This window comes from Mirounga angustirostris, unplaced genomic scaffold (assembly GCF_029215605.1).
Source record: "Mirounga angustirostris isolate CCGP_5_RB_7025 unplaced genomic scaffold, mMirAng1.0.hap1 SCAF_14, whole genome shotgun sequence".
Lineage (NCBI taxonomy): Eukaryota > Metazoa > Chordata > Mammalia > Carnivora > Phocidae > Mirounga > Mirounga angustirostris.
Genome location: NW_026991722.1, coordinates 35,549,667 through 35,562,632, shown reverse-complemented (window position 1 = coordinate 35,562,632; position 12,966 = coordinate 35,549,667). Strand labels below are relative to the sequence as shown.

The 12,966-nt window shown below is 37.8% G+C and overlaps 1 protein-coding gene and 1 pseudogene across 5 annotated transcripts in view; one reads left to right on the top strand and one right to left on the bottom strand.

The window, feature by feature from the left end:
- Window positions 1–12,966, top strand: part of KIAA1328 (KIAA1328 ortholog) — a 353,979-nt gene that overhangs the window by 36,022 nt on the left and 304,991 nt on the right. The gene's annotated exons all lie outside the window — the stretch shown is intronic.
- On the bottom strand, window positions 4,141–4,212 carry LOC135362625 (U4 spliceosomal RNA; annotated as a pseudogene).

The following is a 12,966-nucleotide window of genomic DNA, read 5'->3' as shown; positions in this document are numbered from 1 at the left end:
GACAGAGAGAGAGAGAGACAGCAAGAGCGGAAACACAAGCAAGGGGAGTGGGAGAGGGAGAAGCAGGCTTTCGGCTGAGCAGGGAGCCCGATGCGGGGTTTGATCCCAGGACCCTGGGACCATGGACCTGAGCTGAAGGCAGACGCTTAACGACTGAGCTACCCAGGAACCCCTCTCCTATTTTTTTTTAAAAGCTTTATATTTTTACATTCTGTATTAAGCCCATGATTCACTTTGAGTTAATTTTTGCATGATGTATGAAGTTTAGGTTGAGCTTCATTTTTTTTTTTTTTTTTTTTTTTGTCTAGTGATGTTCAAGTGCTCTAGCACCATTTGTTGAAATTTTTATACCTTTGGCAGAAATCATTTGGACATATTTACATGTGTCTCTTTTGGAGTTCTCTTTTCCAATCCATCCATCTATGTGTTTTTCCTTTTGCCAACTGTCTTGATTACTCTAGCTATACTGTAAGCCTTAATATTGGCTAGAGTGATTTCTCCCACATTATTCTTTTTCAAAATTATTTTAACACTTCTAGTCCTATGGCTTTCCATAATAGTTTTAGAATAAGATTGTCAATGTCTATAAAAAAAAGCTTGCTGGTATTACATTAAAACTATAGATCAGTTTGGGGAAGAATTGATATCTGTACTTTGTTGTATCTTCCAGTCCATGAATATGGTATGTCTCTCCATTTATTTAGGTCTTTGATTTCTTTCATCAGAATTTTGTAATTTTCAGGATACAGATCTTGTACATGTTTTCTCACACTTATATCTAAGTATTTAATTTTCTTTGGAGCACTTGTAAATGGTATTGTGTTTTAAATTTTGGTTTTCATGTTTGTGGTTGAAATGTGTTTGAATTTTGTGTGTTTGTCTGAATTCCTGCAACCTTGCTGAGCTTGCTTATTAGTTCTCAGAGTTTTGGTGTTGATTCCTTGGGACAATGACAATCATATAATTTGCAACTAGGGACAGTTTTATTACCTTCTTTCCAATATGTATTTTTTTTATTTCTTTTTTTCCTGCCTCATTGTGCTGGCTAGGGCTTATAGTGCTATGTAAATAGGAGTGGTTAGAGAGGACACCTTACTGTGTTCCTGATTTTATGTGAAAAATTCAGTCTATCATCAAGTATAATGTTAGCTGTAGAATTTTTGTAGATGCTGTTTATAAAGTTGAGGAAGTTCCCTTCTATTCCTCATTTTATAAGGGTTTTTGTTATGATTGCATTTTTGTCATTTTTTCTGTTTCAATTAATATGATCATATGAGTTTTCTTGAAGTTTTAGCTATTGATATGGTGGATCTTATTAATTGATATTTGAATATGAACCTGCCTTGCATATTTGTAATAAATCTTATTATCATTGCTTTTATACATTTCTAATTTGATTTTCTATTAGCTTGGAATTTTTACATCAAAGTTCATGAAAGACATTGGGCTGTGGTTTTCTTTCCTTTTTTTTTTTTTTACTGGCGGAGTCTCGTACTACTAGCCTTATAAAATGAGTTAAGAAGTATTCTCTCCAGGTGGCTGGGTGTCTCAGTCGTTAAGCTTCTGCCTTCGGCTCAGGTCATGATCCCAGAGTCCTGGGATTGAGCCCCACATCAGGCCCCCTGCTCAGCAGGGAGTCTGCTTCTCCCTGCCCCTCTGCCTGCCATTCCCCCTGCTTGTGTGCTCTCTCTGTCAAATGAATAAATAAAATATTTAAAAATAAATAACTAATAAATATAAAGAAAGTATTCTCTCCTTTTCTCTTTTCCAAAAGAAACTATAAAATTGGTGTCAATTCTTCTTTAAATATTCGATAGAATTCTCCACTGATTTGTACCTTCTCCTCTAGTCAGTTTTTCTAGGTTTATCATTTATCAGTTTTATTTATTATTGTCCAGAGACCAGCTTTTTGTTTCATTGATTTTATGTGTTTTTCCTATTTTCAATTTTACTGATTTTTGCCCTTCTTTCCTTCCTTCCTGTTGCTTTGGATTTATATTGTTCTTTTTCTAGTTTCTTAAAGTAGGAATTTAAAAGCCATTCCTCTTTTACCATCAGCATGCAGTGCTATAATCTTCCTTCTCATTACTGCTTTCAATGCATTGTACATATTTTGATTTGTTTTATTTTCATTTGCATTCAGTATGTATATATTTTTATTTTTTTATTATTTTTTATTATGTTATGTTAATCACCATACATTACATTATTAGTTTTTGATGTAGTGTTCCATGATTCATTGTTTGCGTATAATCCCAGTGCTCCATGCAGAACGTGTCCTCTTTAATACCCATCACCAGGTTAACCCATCCTCCCACCTCCCTCCCCTCTAGAACCCTCAGTTTGTTTTTCAGAGTCCATCGTCTCTCATGGTTCATCTCCCCCTCATATTTCCCCCCCTTCATTCTTCCCCTCCTGCTATCTTAAAGACAGTTTGGCATACAGTTAATAGTATAAGCTCTAGAGTCAGATCCTTGCATCCAAATTCCAGTTCTGATTGCTATGGCTAGGACTTCTAATACTATGTTGAATAGCAGTGGTGATAGTGGACATCCCTGCTGCGTTCCTGACCTTAGGGGGAAAGCTCTCAGTTTTTCCCCAATGAGAATGATATTTGCTGTCAGTTTTTCATAGATGGCTTTTATGATATTGAGGTATGTACCCTCTATCCCTATACTCTGAAGAGTTTTGACCAAGAAAGGATGCCGTACTTTGTCAAATGCTTTTTCTGCATCTATTGAGAGGATCATATAGTTCTGGTTCTCTCTGGTTTGGGGGTCAAGGTAATGGTGGCTTCATAAAACGAGTTTGGAAGTTTTCCTTCCATTTCTATTTTTTGGAACAGTTCCAGAAGAATAGGTATTAATTCTTCTTTAAATGTTGGGTAGAATTCCCCTGGGAAGCCATCTGGCCCTGGGCTTTTGTTTGTTGGGAGATTTTTGATTACTGCTTCAATTTCCTTAGTGGTTGTAGGTCTGTTCAGGTTTTCTATTTCTTCCTGGTTCAGTTTTGGTAGTTGATACATCTCTAGGAATGCATTCATTTCTTCCAGATTATCTACTTTGCTGGCATATAGTTGCTCATAATATGTTCTTATAATTGTTTGTATTTCTTTGGTGTTGGTTGTGATCTCTCCTCTTTCATTCATGATTTTGTTGATTTGGGTCATTTCTCTTTTCCTTTTGATAGGTCTGGCCAGGAGTTTATCAATCTTGTTAATTCTTTCAAAGAACCAGCTCCTTGTTTTGTTGATCTGTTCTACTGTTCTTTTGGTTTCTATTTCATTGATTTCTGCTCTGATCTTTATTATTTCTCTTCTGCTGGGTTTAGACTTTATTTGCTGTTCTCTCTCCAGCTCCTTTAGGTGTAGGGTTAGGTTGTGTATTTGAGACCTTTCTTGTTTCTTGAGAAAGGCTTGTATTACTATATACTTTCCTTTTAGGACTGCCTTTGCTGCATCCCAAAGATTTTGAACAGTTGTGTTTTCATTTTCATTTGTTTCCATGAATTTTTTTAATTCTTCTTTAATTTCCTGGTTGACCCATTCATTCTTTAGTAGGATGCTCTTTAGCCTCTACGTTTTTGAGTTCTTTCTGACTTTCCTCTTGTGATGAGTTGCAGTTTCAAAGCATTGTCGTCCGAAAATATGCAGGGAACGATCCCAATCTTTTGGTCCCGGTTGAGACCTGGTTTGTAACCTTAGGATGTGATCTATTCTGGAGAATGTTCATGGGCACTAGAGAAGAATGTGTATTCTGTTGCTTTGGGATGGAATGTTCTGAATATATCTGTGAAGTCCATTTGGTCCCATGTGTCATTTAAAGTCTTTATTTCCTTGTTGATCTTTTGCTTAGATGATCTGTCCATTTCAGTGAGGGGGGTGTTAAAGTCCCCCACTCTTATTGTATTGTTGTCGATGTGTTTCTTTGCTTTTGTTATTAATTGGCTTATATAATTGGCTGCTCCCATGTTAGGGGCATAGATATTTACAATTGTTAGATCTTCTTGTTGGATAGACCCTTTAAGTAGGATATAGTGTCCTTCCTCATCTCTTATTATAGTCTTTGGTTTAAAATCTAATTTGTCTGATCTAAGGAATGCCACCCCAGCTTTCTTTTGGTGTCCATTAGCATGGACCCCTTCACTTTCAATTAGCAATAATCGCGCCTCGGATAAACCTCATTGGCTACGATACTGCCACTGCGCAAAGCTACCCCTTCACTTTCAATCTGGGGGTGTCTTTGTGTCTAAAATGAGTCTCTTGCAGAAGCATATCGATGGGTCTTGTTTTTTATCCAATCTGATAGCCTGTGTCTTTTGATTGGGGCATTTAGCCCATTTACATTCAGGGTAACTATTGAAAGATAGGAATTTAGTGCCATTGTATTGCCTGTAAGGTGACTGTTACTGTATATTGTCTGTGTTCCTTTCTGGTCTATGTTGCTTTTAGGCTGTCTCTTTGCTTAGAGGGCCCCTTTCCCTGCAGTGCGCTCCCGTGCTGCTCCTCCTGAGGGAGGAAGGGGAGTCTCCCCGGATCTGCTGCTTGTTGGGTCCCTGCTGGAGGAGCAGTGGCCCGACTGTGCCGCGGATCACGGTTTATGGCAACTCCGAGCTGAGAGCCCGCGCTTCGGCTCCGTCTCTGCAGCCGGCTTCCCCGCTCCAATACCTGGGAGCTCTGCCACACTTAGGCACCCCCGGTTGTTCTGTGACCCCGAGGGTCCTGAGACCACACTGTCCCACAAGGGTTCCACCCCCTGCTTAGCCACTGGAGCGACATCCCTCAGTGGAGCCGACTTCTAAAAGTTCGGATTTTGTGCTCCGCTGCTCTATCACTTGCCAGAAGCGGCCGTCGGAGGCCCCCTCCCCCGCCGTCTATCCTCCCGAATATCGCCTTGGATTCACTTCTCCGCACGTTCTACCTTCCAGAAAGTGGTCGCTATTCTGTTCAGAGAGTTGTTGCTATTCTTTTCTTCCATCTCCTGTTGAGTTCGTAGGTGTTCATAATGGTTTGATCTCTATACAGCTGAATTCCTGGGACCAGAGGAAATCCAGGTCTCCTCCTCCTCTGCCATCTTGCTCCGCCCCCCTCAGTATGTATATATTTTTAAAATTTCTATTCAGACTTCCTTTTTGACCCATGGCTTATTTAGAACTATATTTTATAATTTCCAAGTGTTTGGAGACTTTCCTCTGTCTTTGTATTACTGATTTCTAGTGTGGTTCTATTCTGGTCAGCAAACATTTTTACATTTTTTTTGAGGTTTATTTCATGGCCCAGGGTATGGTTGATACTCATAAATGTTTGTGAGTACTTGATAAAATGTTATAATTTTAACTCTCCTGGCTGACATTGAGAAATCTGGTTTATATTATCTTTAATTTGTTTACTCTTTTCGTTAGTCACTTGTATGTAACTAATCCTCCCTCTCTGCTGCTACTCTTTCTGCTGCACAGAAGCCTTTTATCCTGCTTGAGCTCTAACTCCCCATTCTAGTTCACCAGTCCCCCTCCCATGGATGCTTTCTTTTCCCTGCTTATATTTCAGCACACCAGTCTAGGCCATACTCTGCCTGAATGCCCTCCTCACTCCACTCTGTTTTGACTCTTTTCTTGGGCTGCCCCCACTACTTGGATATCATGTTTCATCTTTTTAGGCTTTGACACCCACACCAGGCTTCCCCTTGGCAGTTATGTTCTCCTTATCCTTCTCTGGCTCTGACCTCCACGTTGGTCCTCTCCCTTGTGTTGACACCTTCCTCACTCACCCTCAAGCTCTGACATTTTACCAGCCTGCCCCTTCTTGAGAATAATCTTTCTCATTCTGCCCGAGTTCTGATGAGTATATGTCTTCCTCATCTTCCTTGGGCCCTGATAAACTGCTAGAGGTTAACCATTTTTGCGTGTTCTCATCACTCTTTGTGGGCTTCTCTGTACTAGCACCTACTCCCAACTGCTGCATAGACCCTGCCTCACCCTCACCATACTTGGGCTCTGAATCTTCATGCTGGGTCTCTCCTACCCCCTTACAGAGATACCCACCTCAAATGCTTAGGCTCTTATACCCATGCTAGGCAACTCTTCCACATGGATGCTCTTCTCATTTTACTGAGGCTGAGACACCCATGCTGGACTCCCTGCCATGTGTTGATGCCCTTCTCAACCTGCTTGGCCATTGACATCCTACTGGGCAAACCTTGTACATTTACCCTCCTGATCTCGGTCTGATTCTGACTGTGCCCCACATCAAGGTTTTAGGACTTAATTGTTTAGGAAGAAGAAGGAAAGTGGAAAATAAGAAGAAAAAGAGGAGATGAAAGCTTAACTTTCATTTCAGAAGAAAAAAAAGTTTTCTCTTTGAATAAAGGATAGTTAAATATATTTCCTTGTTCATAAGTAAACACACAGTTTTAAATTTGTATACTTTGCTTTCCAAATCATGTCATATAAAACAGGACAGATACTATTTGTTTTGTGTTCTGCCTACCTTGCCTGGTACATGGCTTTTTTAACTAATAGACTTGAATAAATAGCAAATAATTTTAAAAGTATCAGTGGGGGGAAAGGTATTAATAGGGGATTATTAATAATATAAAAGTTGTTTTCATTTACTCTCCAGGAAAAATTAGGTATAAAGATTGAAAATTGTTTCAGTTGTGATAAAGGTCAAGTCAAATGCAGAAAGTGTTAGAAGATTTGGAAAACCTTATGTAGTCCTATGACCTATTTAAGTATAGTATACTTAAATAATTTCAGATATTGTGCAGATCTATTAACATTATCTTAGGAGAGAAGTCACTGAGAGTGCTTAGCACCTGACACTGATCATTAGCAAGCATATTTCAAAATCATGGTCAATAGCTCTCAGCAGAATATACAAAATAAATAGCATGTTTTTCGATTACAAGGTGACATGCAGTATAAAGGTAAAGTGATAACTGTAGCTTCTTTTAAATGGTGCCTTTGAGGTGAAAAGCAGCTTTTAAAAAGCATAGGCTTCTTCTTCTTCTTCTTCTTTTTTTTAAAAAACATGGCCTTAACTTTTAAAAATGTTAGTGGGAAAACCCTGTGTGTCTAAATTCCAAGACTGGCTTATCTGTAGCTTGGAGGGATCCATTAAAAACCTAGCTGTGAGGTCCTTTGTTGTCAGTATCTTTTTTGGTGTTATGTATGAAAAAGATCTATGTATCAAAAAGATGCCTATAAGATTTATTGGTATTTCTAAACAAGAATAAATGTTAATAGAAGATACAAATAAAATTCAGAGTTGGCATAACAGGTTGGAAAATGGATTCATTCAAACAGGATAAAAGACAGTAGTGACAAGTACAGGTTATTATATGCCTAAAGATAAAAATAAGTTAGAAATTCATTTTAGAGAAAGACTTACTAGTTAGCCCCAGTACATAAAGAATGCACCGTTTTTAGTTAAATTTAACCTGAACATGCGCAAGCAATATTATGCTATTTGGCAAGAAAACAGATAGAGTTAAGCAAAGACAAACAAACCTGGTGTGAGTTTTTAATAATCTTCAGATCCCTTCCTTAATAATCTCTATATGCCCAGGAAACTTTTTCACTTTTGTTAAGTACGCTGGTAAAAGAATAGAATACAAATACACATCAAAATTTACAAGCTAATGGAGAATAGATACCACAAAGATAAATTAGGAATATTATGAATTATTTAGCTTGTGAGAGAGTTTAAGACATGACTTGATATATGGGTTTCAAGTAAATGAAGGGGTTTCCCTGAGGTGTCCAACATTGATTTACATTTGCAGAAGGATAAGTGGAATATTGATTGATCTTTCTAGGAGGTATTAGGATAGAGAGAATTTTTTTGGTTCAAGACTGCTGAATTAAGTGACCTCAGGAAGTCTTTTACAGTAAAATTAATGGATTGTTTGCATAGATGGGAAAAGGAGTGTCATTTATGGGGACTTGAAAAATGAATGGCTTTGCAAAATATTGTAGTTTGTGCTGAAAGATGGTGACAGTTCTTTATATATGGATTTGCATTTTTTTACTGAGATTTTTAAGATGGGGAGGGTTACCGTAAACTAATGCACAAACTGTACTATAGCTTAGTCTTTAAAGGAAAAAAAAAGTTTGAAAATAATCTTGGCCACAATTGCAGTTTTTGATATATATGAGCCATGTTCCAAGAAGCCTAAAAACTCCCACTATTTCATGTCCTATGCCTACAGTGTCAAATAATGCATATGGTTCCCCAGTGAATACTTGTGCACTAATTCATTTGAGGACAGGGTTCTTTTTTAGGCCATGATACTTTGATTTTTCCCAGAGGACAGTTTGCTATTTCTACTTGCCATTTCTTAGAAGAAAAATAGAAAGTGTAACACCATTAGTTTCCCATTGTAAAATGAGTAGATCATTATTATTTTATATTTATTCTGGTCTTTTATTTTTTTAAACTAATCGTAACTTTTTTGTCATAATTAAAGGTACATTGCAGTACAATAAGAAAGTTAGACTTTAATTTTTCAGTAACTTACTTTTTTGCCTTCCCATTTGAAGCCTTGGTGGATTTTTTTTTCATAAATAGTATTTATAATGGATTATATAATAAATTTCAAGAAAACATAAGGAATTTCTAACTTGCTTTAGGTAGAAAGGCATTTTTTGAACTTTAGTGTATCTTGACACTGTAGAACAGTTAGTATGCCGAAATTCATTTTCATATCGTCTATTCTGAACTTGTACAATTCAAAGAATATTTTTTGATTGATTAGCCTGCACTTGACAGTCGTTTTTTTTTTTTCTTTTTTTTTTGGTTCTGGCCAGATACTACTTTCTAAAAGAGGTTAAATTTTCTATAGCATTTTTTCCCCTTATGGATGGCATAATGTAACATGCCTCAGTTTATCTCTTCACATTAATAAATATTATGGTTCTGTGGGTTATAATCTAATATGATTGTCATTTATTTTGTTGTTAAAATTGTTCCAGCTTTGAAAATTGGGAGGGCATGTTAGGAAAATGAGAGTGTTAAAAAATAAACTGAGGTATATTACAGTTTTAAGACTCAGTGTGAGCAAAAATCCATTCAAATCAGCCAGCCCAGCACCGGAAGTGGTTAGGAGCCCTCCACCAATAGGAGCTAGGGGAGAGAGTTTTATGGGAGAAAAGATGGAAGCAAAGCAAGGAAAGTATTTACCTGGGCTATAGCATAAGCCATTGACTTACTTGGGAATGGCTAGGTGGCTGTTGGTGATGGATTGTTCTTAGGTTTTAATTCCTTAACCTTGAGGCATTATGGGTGTAAGATTTGGTTTGCTTCCTTAGGCTGCTGAGGCATTAAAGCCACCTCAGTCTAATTGCCTCCTTGTTGAGTTAATTAATTGATTAAGATTTTATTTTATTTATTTATTTGAGAGAGAGAGAGCACACTCCAGAGGAGGGGCAGAGGCGGAGGGAGAGGGACATACAGACTCTGTGCTGAGCACAAAGCCTGGTGCTGGCCCGATCCCATGACCCCTCAGACCACGACCCCAGCTGAAATCAAGAGTGAGTCACTTAACTGACTGAGCCACTCAGGCACCCCTGAATTATTTTAATAAGCAAAACAACTAAATATGTAAGTATGTGTAAATAATTATAGGTAAGTCTAAGTGACTGCAGAGGATGTTGCTCCCAACCTTATAATTAAAAAGAAAAAAAAGGAAGGAAGGAGGGAGGAAGGGAGGTGAAACCAACTGCAAGCTCAGGACATTTCTTGAAACAGTCAGAGAGCTCAATTCACAAAGCAGCCATAACCTGAAATCTCAGGTGAGACATGTACCTACAGGGAAGGATGAAGTGTGAGCACTAGCTTACCTCAGTGGACACAGCTGGCAATAGGCAGAGACATTTCAGCTGCAATAGATAACAAATTGGTGGAAGCCAAATGTGGGCAGGAGAGAATGGGGAGCCTCCTGGAGCAGTAGATACAGGTGGAGCTTGAACGGTCTTGCAAGCTTTTTTTCCATAAGCCCCACTTGATGAGAGCCCTGATAAAGTATTTCTCTTGCTATAGGCCTGGGAGAGGGAACAATGGTTGCAATGGAAAGGGCACAAATTCCTGGAGCTTTCTCCCGCATCTGTCCTATGGAACAAAAATCCTAAATTCAGGAAGGAGCGGTACCTTAAACTAAAGAGCCCTTAAGGCACTGGTGAAAACACAGAAGCTGGGAGGGGAGGGGGCAGAAAATAACCTCAGGGGAAATGCAGGATTACATCCCAGAAACTGCAGTTCCAGAACTGTAGTATAGAAGAGAGAGAGGAGCACTGTAAAATTTAGGCTTACAGATTCTGATTAGCATAGGCCTAGTTAGAATACTGGAGACCACCACCCCCATCCAGACCCCCCCCTCCACCAAGCTAACCAGTGTCTAGTAAAAGTAACAGTTAAATACCAGCGAGAAACTAACAAGAGACAAACCCTCTAGGATGGAAGACAGAGAACTGAGGGTACAGCAGACATTGAGAAAAGCACGTGGTCCCATGTGAAGAGAAGTTGTGCTTAGAGGAATTTGAAGCCTCTGGTGCACTGAGGGTAACCATACCAACAGCAAACACCAAACCTGCCTAACTACTGATTAGATAAACACAATTCCTGCCCCAAAAACCTAACCAAAGGAAAGGTCTGCCCATTACCAAGTATAGAAATTATTTGCCTCAGTCTCTACTGTCCTATCCAGGATATCCAGGTATCAATATAATTATGAGCATTTGAAAAGACAAGGGAAAATGTGCAAAAGAGACAAAGCAACAGAAACAGATACAGTTGAAATTGATGAAGAATTTAAAATGACTAATATGTTAAAATACGTTATCTATGGCTCCCTAACATCACAAAATTTTAGCCATTTAAAATACTAGAGCCCCCCCCCCCCCCGCCTTTATTTTTAAACCAGATGCCCTATTATTTAACTGAGAGGATTGGTGAGGCCCACCATTCATCTCTTCACAGGGCCTTTTGTATGACTACACTGTGGCATCAGCTTTGATCATTCTAAGGTCTTAACAAGTTAACCCTTGGCTTTATCTCTAGAGCTTGTTTTTCCTGGTAGTATTCTGGATTTGAAACTTATTCTGAAGATGTTTCTTACTTTTAGTAGGTTTGCTATGTGGAGAGGCTGAGAATCTTTGGAACTATGAAATCCTGACTCATTTTGGTTTTGAATTTATCTTTTCTTCCAATTCACTATAAGCACCAGGAAAAAACCAGGCAGCACCTTCAACACTTTACTTGGAAATCTCCTTAGATATGTTAGTTACCCACTTCATTAGGCACATTTCCTACTTCCCACATTACTAAAGATGATATGATATTGGTAAACTTTCTGTCACCACATACAGTGCTTCCCCTTTCTTCAATTTCCAGTAATATCTTTCTAAGACTGCTTTTTTCAATTCTTTGCTGGCTGTTGGCTGGAGGCCTCCCTCCATTCCTTGTTTCAAGTGCCTCTCCATATGGCAGCTTACAACTTGGCAACTGGCTCCCATCAGAGTGAGCAAAAGTAATAATGACAGAAGTCACTACCATTTGTAATCTAATCTTAGAAGTAACATCCAGTCAATTTTGAGAGTCACTAGGTCCATTCAAGGGGAAAGGATTAAACAAGGACATGAATATGAGGAGACAGGAATCACTGGGACCCATTTTAGAGGCTGGTCACCCTAAGAACACTGTGATTTTCTTAAATTTACCTGTTCTAATATATCTTCTGTAGTTCCCTTAATGTTTTCTGCATACACAATCATATTATCTGCACATAAAATTTTACTTCTTTCTTTCTAACCTGTATACATTTTACTTTGATCTCTTACATTATTGTACTGACTGGGAACTCCAATCAATATTGAATAGAAGTAGTAATAGTGACATTCTTGTTTTATGTTTTAAGTACACGGTTAAGGAGAAAGTGTTCTTTTTTTCATCCTTGTAATAACTGTAGGTTTTTATAGATGCTCCTTATTAGTTTGGGGAAGTTCCTTCAGTCCCTAGATTATAGAGGTTTTTATCATGAATCGGTTGAATTTTGACAAATGCCTTTTCTGTATTTATAGATGAACATAGAAAATTTCTCCATTATTCTATTAACATGGTGAATTATATCAAGTTTCAACTCTTATATAACTCTTGCTTTCCTGGGATAAACTCATCTTGGATGTATTATCTTTTTGTATCTCTGGATTTGGATTTGCCTTGCCTATATATTTTTTTCTTTTTGGATTTTTTTTTCAGCTATATTTATTAGATTGGACCATAATTTTTGTTTTCTGTAATGTCCTTGTCAGATTGTAGTAGTAAGATTATGGCTACTTCGTGAAATACACTTGAGTATACACATGAACTAAAAGAAGTAATCAGTGAGTATTAGAATGCTAACTTTTTTGGGGTGCACATTTAACCATGAATGTAAATGATCACATAACTCACCTCTTTAAGCATTATATATCATACTATCTCTTATGCTTTGTTCCTTGGAAATATGTTTTATTTTTAGTGTTTTAAAAACAATATGCATTTTTATCATTTGACTGATGCATTCATCAGTTGATAGACATTTGGGTTGCTTCCACTTTTTGGCTATTATGAATAATATAGCTATAAACATTTGTCCACAAGTTTTTTGTGAACATATATTTTCATTTCTCTTGGGTGTATTAGAAGTGGAATTGCTAGGTCATATGTCAACTCTATGTTTAACTTTTTGAAGAACTGCCAGACTGTTTTCCAAAGTGGCTGCACCATTTTACATTCTTACTTGGAATCTGTGAGGGTTCCAGTTTCTCCATAGCTTTGCCAACATTTGCTTTTAACTATCTTTTTGATTATACCTTCCTAGTGGTTTTGCAGTGGTACCTAATTGTTTTAATTTGCATTTGCTTAATGGCTAATGATGTTGAACAACTTTTCATGTGCTTCTTGGTTATTTGTGTATCTTTGAAGAAGTGTCT